The following is a 9,103-nucleotide window of genomic DNA, read 5'->3' as shown; positions in this document are numbered from 1 at the left end:
GGGGAAAGGTTGGCGGGAAAATTGACCTACCATACATTTCCCGCGAAGACGACAAGAATACCGTCCTTGACCTTAGAAGAGAAGCAGACGCAGAACTAGCGGAGGTATGTTCATCATTATACTTGTGTTGATGTAAATATGCAGCAATACGTTTGTCCAATATTTGTTCACCTCAACCGCAATTTGTATGTTTCTATGTTTTGTCATTCCTGGGAAATTGTTTACAATTTAAGGGTGAGAGTACTGATCCAAATAATCAAGTCTTTTCTGGGACCCTGTGAATAGATAAGGAAGTAGATTTCCTTAAGTTTCAAGCTTTAACTGAAGATGTGCATTAGTGAATGTTAAACATACAATTGTTTAAGTTTGCGTTTATATTCATGTTAGAAACACATACAATAACAATACAGAATACATTACAAATAAAATATAAATAAATAAAATATCACTGAAGAGTAGAATTTGTGTTGGTACATCTAAACTCTGTAGCAGTGAGGAGAACTCCTATGTAGCAACTTAATCTGATACTTTAAGTCAGTCACTATCATGGAGTAGTAGCAATATTAGTGTAGGATAGTAGAAGTATTATAGTAGTAGTAATAGTAGCAATAGTAGTAGTCAGACCATTGTGAATAACAAGGACCAGGAATTTACACAGTTGATCATTGTGGACCAAGTGATTGAATTGTCAACCTTACTAGGTTGACAGTGTACACCCCCCCCCACCCCAAGAACTTTCCCTTCACCAAAGCCAGCCACTCAAATTAAATTGTCAAGTGGTTTTCTTTTTCTGAGGCATGATTGGGAAAAGCTGGCAAACCACCGCAAGGTTGGAGAGGAGCATCTGACATCTTCTTGTGAAGTTGTTAGCACACCAAACATCATGGAAGTACAGGTAAGGACTGATTTGAGAATGGTGGTTCTGTGGTTTGAATGCCATCTTCATTTTGATGCCTCTAGCTTGTGTTTGAGGCTGGGATTTCATACAGGCTTCATCAGTGTGTGTGGGATCACATGGTGGAAGTGATCTGGATTTTGTGAAGGAATACAAGATTTTATAAAGAGGAGCAACCTGCTATTGAATAATGTTGATGAAAAGATGATACAATTCAATCACTTGGTCCACAATGATCAACTGTGTAAAGCTGGTGTCTATTGCACTCAATAATCCGATTTTTTCCTTATGAAAAGCTGCCAAGCCCTTTGCCTCAACCTGCATCCAGCACGTCTGTCGAGACCCATGGATCCCTGATCGGTGAACCTCCAGCAAATGCACAGGTATGATCTCCTAATAACTAGGACTATATAGGAGTACACACATTATTTCACTACTCCCCCCATGTTATTCTTAGATCCTATACACATTCTGTCCAACATTGTGGCCGTTTGATACTACCATGGGGAGCTGGAAGGGACCCCCAAATATGGCTACTGTGGTTGCCTCAAACACTGACATAAACATTCCTTAGTGAAAAATGGTCACAAGTAAAAAATGTACTGACTTTGTCCAGAGTGTGTGACTTCTGTCAGAATGAAAATTTTACCCTGATGTCCTAACATTGTTTAACCGAGGATAGTGTGAGTGTGTGAGATATGTATGTTTATGTCCTGAAATTGTTTTGCAATGAAATGTCTATGGCATGGAGTCCTTGTTATTCACAATGGTCTGACTACTACTATTGCTACTATTACTACTACTATAATACTTCTACTATCCTACACTAATATTGCTACTACTCCACTTCCGTGTCCCAATATTGTTCAATCGAGGATTGTGTGAGTGTGAGATATGCAAGTTTATGCTTTGAAATCATTTGGGCATTAAATGTTTATGGCATAGAGTCCTAGTTATTCACGTGGTTCTGACTACTACTATTGCGAATAACTAGTAGTGTAGTACTTTTACTACTATGCTATTACTACTACTACTGTTCCTACTTCTACAACCACTAATACAACTAGTATGGTAATACTATACTATTACTACTTCTACTGTTCCTACTACTTCTACTACTACATTTAATGTTCCTACTACTACGGCTACCGCTGCCAAATTTGACTCTGATGTCCAAATTTTGTTCCCTCAAGGATTGTGTGAAGTATGCAAGTTTATGTCCTGAAATAGTTTTGCCATGAAATGTCTATGGCATGGAGTCCTAGTTATTCACGTTGGTCTGACTTCAAGTATAAAAGTGTATTTATTATTGAACTGAGTATTTGCTGTTTGAATAGTTGGTGTGTACTCCCTTAATTGGATTAATCTTTTTCTAAATAGATTGCAAGCTCCCCTCTTCTTCCAGCCAACCGCAAGGTTGGAGAGGAGCATCTGACATCTTCTTGTGAAGTTGTTAGCACACCAAACATCATGGAAGTACAGGTAAGGACTGATTTGAGAATGGTGGTTCTGTGGTTTGAATGCCATCTTCATTTTGATGCCTCTAGCTTGTGTTTGAGGCTGGGATTTCATACAGGCTTCATCAGTGTGTGTGGGATCACATGGTGGAAGTGATCTGGATTTTGTGAAGGAATACAAGATTTTATAAAGAGGAGCAACCTGCTATTGAATAATGTTGATGAAAAGATGATACAATTCAATCACTTGGTCCACAATGATCAACTGTGTAAAGCTGGTGTCTATTGCACTCAATAATCCGATTTTTTCCTTATGAAAAGCTGCCAAGCCCTTTGCCTCAACCTGCATCCAGCACGTCTGTCGAGACCCATGGATCCCTGATCGGTGAACCTCCAGCAAATGCACAGGTATGATCTCCTAATAACTAGGACTATATAGGAGTACACACATTATTTCACTACTCCCCCCATGTTATTCTTAGATCCTATACACATTCTGTCCAACATTGTGGCCGTTTGATACTACCATGGGGAGCTGGAAGGGACCCCCAAATATGGCTACTGTGGTTGCCTCAAACACTGACATAAACATTCCTTAGTGAAAAATGGTCACAAGTAAAAAATGTACTGACTTTGTCCAGAGTGTGTGACTTCTGTCAGAATGAAAATTTTACCCTGATGTCCTAACATTGTTTAACCGAGGATAGTGTGAGTGTGTGAGATATGTATGTTTATGTCCTGAAATTGTTTTGCAATGAAATGTCTATGGCATGGAGTCCTTGTTATTCACAATGGTCTGACTACTACTATTGCTACTATTACTACTACTATAATACTTCTACTATCCTACACTAATATTGCTACTACTCCACTTCCGTGTCCCAATATTGTTCAATCGAGGATTGTGTGAGTGTGAGATATGCAAGTTTATGCTTTGAAATCATTTGGGCATTAAATGTTTATGGCATAGAGTCCTAGTTATTCACGTGGTTCTGACTACTACTATTGCGAATAACTAGTAGTGTAGTACTTTTACTACTATGCTATTACTACTACTACTGTTCCTACTTCTACAACCACTAATACAACTAGTATGGTAATACTATACTATTACTACTTCTACTGTTCCTACTACTTCTACTACTACATTTAATGTTCCTACTACTACGGCTACCGCTGCCAAATTTGACTCTGATGTCCAAATTTTGTTCCCTCAAGGATTGTGTGAAGTATGCAAGTTTATGTCCTGAAATAGTTTTGCCATGAAATGTCTATGGCATGGAGTCCTAGTTATTCACGTTGGTCTGACTTCAAGTATAAAAGTGTATTTATTATTGAACTGAGTATTTGCTGTTTGAATAGTTGGTGTGTACTCCCTTAATTGGATTAATCTTTTTCTAAATAGATTGCAAGCTCCCCTCTTCTTCCAGCCAACCGCAAGGTTGGAGAGGAGCATCTGACATCTTCTTGTGAAGTTGTTAGCACACCAAACATCATGGAAGTACAGGTAAGGACTGATTTGAGAATAGTGGTTCTGTGGTTTGAATGCCATCTTCATTTTGATGCCTCTAGCTTGTGTTTGAGGCTGGGATTTCATACAGGCTTCATCAGTGTGTGTGGGATCACATGGTGGAAGTGATCTGGATTTTGTGAAGGAATACAAGATTTTATAAAGAGGAGCAACCTGCTATTGAATAATGTTGATGAAAAGATGATACAATTCAATCACTTGGTCCACAATGATCAACTGTGTAAAGCTGGTGTCTATTGCACTCAATAATCCGATTTTTTCCTTATGAAAAGCTGCCAAGCCCTTTGCCTCAACCTGCATCCAGCACGTCTGTCGAGACCCATGGATCCCTGATCGGTGAACCTCCAGCAAATGCACAGGTATGATCTCCTAATAACTAGGACTATATAGGAGTACACACATTATTTCACTACTCCCCCCATGTTATTCTTAGATCCTATACACATTCTGTCCAACATTGTGGCCGTTTGATACTACCATGGGGAGCTGGAAGGGACCCCCAAATATGGCTACTGTGGTTGCCTCAAACACTGACATAAACATTCCTTAGTGAAAAATGGTCACAAGTAAAAAATGTACTGACTTTGTCCAGAGTGTGTGACTTCTGTCAGAATGAAAATTTTACCCTGATGTCCTAACATTGTTTAACCGAGGATAGTATGAGTGTGTGAGATATGTATGTTTATGTCCTGAAATTGTTTTGCAATGAAATGTCTATGGCATGGAGTCCTTGTTATTCACAATGGTCTGACTACTACTATTGCTACTATTACTACTACTATAATACTTCTACTATCCTACACTAATATTGCTACTACTCCACTTCCGTGTCCCAATATTGTTCAATCGAGGATTGTGTGAGTGTGAGATATGCAAGTTTATGCTTTGAAATCATTTGGGCATTAAATGTTTATGGCATAGAGTCCTAGTTATTCACGTGGTTCTGACTACTACTATTGCGAATAACTAGTAGTGTAGTACTTTTACTACTATGCTATTACTACTACTACTGTTCCTACTTCTACAACCACTAATACAACTAGTATGGTAATACTATACTATTACTACTTCTACTGTTCCTACTACTTCTACTACTACATTTAATGTTCCTACTACTACGGCTACCGCTGCCAAATTTGACTCTGATGTCCAAATTTTGTTCCCTCAAGGATTGTGTGAAGTATGCAAGTTTATGTCCTGAAATAGTTTTGCCATGAAATGTCTATGGCATGGAGTCCTAGTTATTCACGTTGGTCTGACTTCAAGTATAAAAGTGTATTTATTATTGAACTGAGTATTTGCTGTTTGAATAGTTGGTGTGTACTCCCTTAATTGGATTAATCTTTTTCTAAATAGATTGCAAGCTCCCCTCTTCTTCCAGCCAACCGCAAGGTTGGAGAGGAGCATCTGACATCTTCTTGTGAAGTTGTTAGCACACCAAACATCATGGAAGTACAGGTAAGGACTGATTTGAGAATGGTGGTTCTGTGGTTTGAATGCCATCTTCATTTTGATGCCTCTAGCTTGTGTTTGAGGCTGGGATTTCATACAGGCTTCATCAGTGTGTGTGGGATCACATGGTGGAAGTGATCTGGATTTTGTGAAGGAATACAAGATTTTATAAAGAGGAGCAACCTGCTATTGAATAATGTTGATGAAAAGATGATACAATTCAATCACTTGGTCCACAATGATCAACTGTGTAAATTCCTGGTCCTTGTTATTCACAATGGTCTGACTACTACTATTGCTACTATTACTACTACTATAATACTTCTACTATCCTACACTAATATTGCTACTACTCCATGATAGTGACTGACTTAAAGTATCAGATTAAGTTGCTACATAGGAGTTCTCCTCACTGCTACAGAGTTTAGATGTACCAACACAAATTCTACTCTTCAGTGATATTTTATTTATTTATATTTTATTTGTAATGTATTCTGTATTGTTATTGTATGTGTTTCTAACATGAATATAAATGCAAACTTAAACAATTGTATGTTTAACATTCACTAATGCACATCTTCAGTTAAAGCTTGAAACTTAAGGAAATCTACTTCCTTATCTATTCACAGGGTCCCAGAAAAGACTTGAAGAAAGTCCTGATTCCACCCTACAAACCACCATGAGCCACACAAAACCAAGTAATGAAATACATTCAGAGTAACAGTGACAGTTGATTCAGAAATTTAAAGAGGTCAATTGTATATTATGGCTTTGAATGATAACGATCAATTGAGGCGTCTATTGGCATATACAATTCGAGTGAAAACATTCTTTGTTGTATGTTCCTTACCAGGTGCAAATGTAAACTTGAGGAGGAAGTGGGAGACTGCTGAAGTCCAAGCAATTGAAAGACATTTAATGGACTACATAAGGGGATGTAAAGTTCCTGGAAAGAGGCATTGCATGTCTTGTCTGTTGAGTGAACCCGTCGCACTGAAACATCGGAATTGGTCCGGCATAAAGTATTACGTCAACAACCGTATTGTTGCCCTGAAAAGAAAAATGAGCCAATAGGTCCGAGCAAAGCAGGGCTGTTCTTGCCCTTCTGCTTTTGCTCAACGCAACATGTTCTAAATTAGTTTTGTTAATTCACAGACAACTGTGACTTTTTATACATGTCTATGTATATGTATACAAGTGAAAACGAGTGAAATGAAACCTTGAATAAAACATTCATTGGGATTAACTTGTTTGCGACATGGTTTGATTAAGTTGTACCCATAGTACCCAGATTTAATTTTTGTCCTGATTTGTTAGTTTGGATGAGAAAAATTGTGTGTGTGTATGCTAGTCCCAAAAAGTCATATAAATCTGACAATGTCCCCATATGTAGGTAAATTTCATTTAATTGAAAAAAAGGACTTAGGTAAAATATAAACAAATGGCTATTATAAGGATTTTTTTTTAAAAAGGAAACTGTTTTTAACTTGTCTCTACGACCTTCAGAAAGGCACGTCCCCATATGTAGGTGGTTGGTCATGTGTCCCGTCATGTCACAGAAACAAGTATGTGTGTGTGTGTGTGTGTGTGTATGTGTGTGTGTGTGTGTGTGTGTGTGTGTGTGTGTGTGTGAATCTGTCCCTGCTTCACGAAGTGCAGCTGTGTTTCTGAGCTTCTGTGTCTGTGTGTTTCCCGTGCTAATGCTTGCGTCATATGAAGCCAGACATTAAGAGGTGCCAATTTGCCAAAGTGGATTCTATTGATCTCCACAGTCGTGTTTGTCTACTCTGAAAATATTAAGATGGAACGGATCGGAACGATTGTATTATGTGAGATGACCAAAAGCCTGAGGAGTGTCACTTGGTGGGATAAGTGCATGCCAGCGATTGAATATCAGACTATTATGCCAGAGAGGATTTCTGATGATGTTTGTGAAGGCTATTAGAACTCAGAAATTGAAAGAGCTCAGGTCGATAGGAAGCTCCCCTACAGCAACGGCTGTTTATGTAAAACACTCCCTGGAGGAGACAGAGAGGGAGAGAGAGACAGAGCGGGAGAAAGGGAAAGAGAGATACAGAGGGAGAGAGGGGGAGAGTGAGACAGAGCGGGAGAAAGGGAAAGAGAGAGACAGAGGGAGAGAGGGGGAGAGTGAGACAGCGAGAGAGAGATACAAAGAGGGAGAGAGAGACAGAAGGGGAGAAAGGGAAAGAGAGAGACAGAGGGAGAGAGGGGGAGAGTGAGACAGCGAGAGAGAGATACAAAGAGGGAGAGAGAGACAGAGCAGGAGAGAGAGACAGAGAGGGAGAGGGACAGATCGGAAGTGAAAGACAGAGACAGAGAGAGGGGAGAGATAAAGAGAGAGATGGAGCTGGGAAGAGAGAGAGACAGAGAGAGGGCAGGCGTGGCTGTCAATTTGAGGGGAATTTTGTGAAAGAGATCGAGAAAGGAAAAAAAATTAATGGGCGAGAGCAGAAGTAAGGTAAGCTTGATTTTCCACATTATAATTTCAAAAGGTATGAAATCTCCATTGTTGTTGGCATCATTGCCCAAGCCCTCTCCAAATAAGAAATGGGAGGCTATTAGCCACTGACCAGGGCTCTGTATAGGTTTGTGTTGTTGCTGATATGCAGCCTCAGGCACGCGTAAAAATGCCGTAATTGAGAAACCTTTACGTAAAAAATAATGGTATCTGTAATGGTGCTTTTCAAATGCTATTTCATTTCCTGCCCCTAAAGAGTCCTATTGGTTATTCTGGAACATAACAGCAGTTGTTATATCCAATTTGAGCATTTGCAACTGTTCACTGCAAGGTATTTTTCCTCTTTTTTCCCCCCTGTTCTAAACAATCTGTGCTTCGCCTCAGTAAACACTTCCAACTGTCCAAGTGAACCAAACTGTGAAGTCCCAGAGAGATGCCCAAAAAGCCCTTACAGCTTGTAAAGGTAGTAAAAGCTCCTCCTAAAGCCCAGCACCTACGCCAGTGTAAGTAGCCCCTTCCTGGCTAACTTTACTTCAGTTGAAAGGAATTCAAATTTATGCATATAGCATGGTTATATGCTATATGAAGCATACAAACAAAGTAAACCTTCTAACCTTCAAAAAGCAAAAGGCCCCAAAGTCTCTGTCAAACATGTATTAGATTAAATGATATTAGATTAAATTAAATTACATTATACTATATCATATTACATTGAAGAATGTGTTGAATAGAGTTTTTTCAGATTATATGGCAAAGTCGCATCCAGATGCTGCTAAAGCGCACATTTGTCTTTTCTCTCATGGCCTAATGAAATCATTCAAACTTTGGCTCTTAGAGTCAAGCCAAAGTCAAGCGATTGGGGTACTGCTTATGTATGCTACCCTGAGACTATATACAGGACCACCGTGTTTAGGAGACTGCATGCAGAAAACACATTTGCACAAATCTGCCATGTGCCGGAGCATTGAAATTCCAATGAAGACTCATACATATTCTTCCAATCTCTTAAAGGTGAAGTATGACTCAGTTGGGCAGTGAAACATGAATGAATAAAAAGGTCTAGGGTGAGTGGTTATGAGGTCAAGCGAAAGGCTCTTGTGGGTAAATGGAGGTGACAGGTAGACATCTTCCTCATTGGAGTGGTATCGTGGTGGTATGGTCGTATGAAGAGTAGAGGCCGGTTACACCCTTTGATGAAAAGCAACTTCTAGTCTCCAGAAGATCTTAAATGTTGCCTCTGGTCTTTTGAGACAAGCTTGGGTTTGTGGGGATGATGGTTGTGTAAATCA

The sequence above is a fragment of the Pollachius pollachius genome (assembly GCF_949987615.1).
Source record: "Pollachius pollachius genome assembly, chromosome: 1".
Taxonomy (NCBI): Eukaryota; Metazoa; Chordata; class Actinopteri; order Gadiformes; family Gadidae; genus Pollachius; species Pollachius pollachius.
This window is presented reverse-complemented; position numbering follows the sequence as displayed.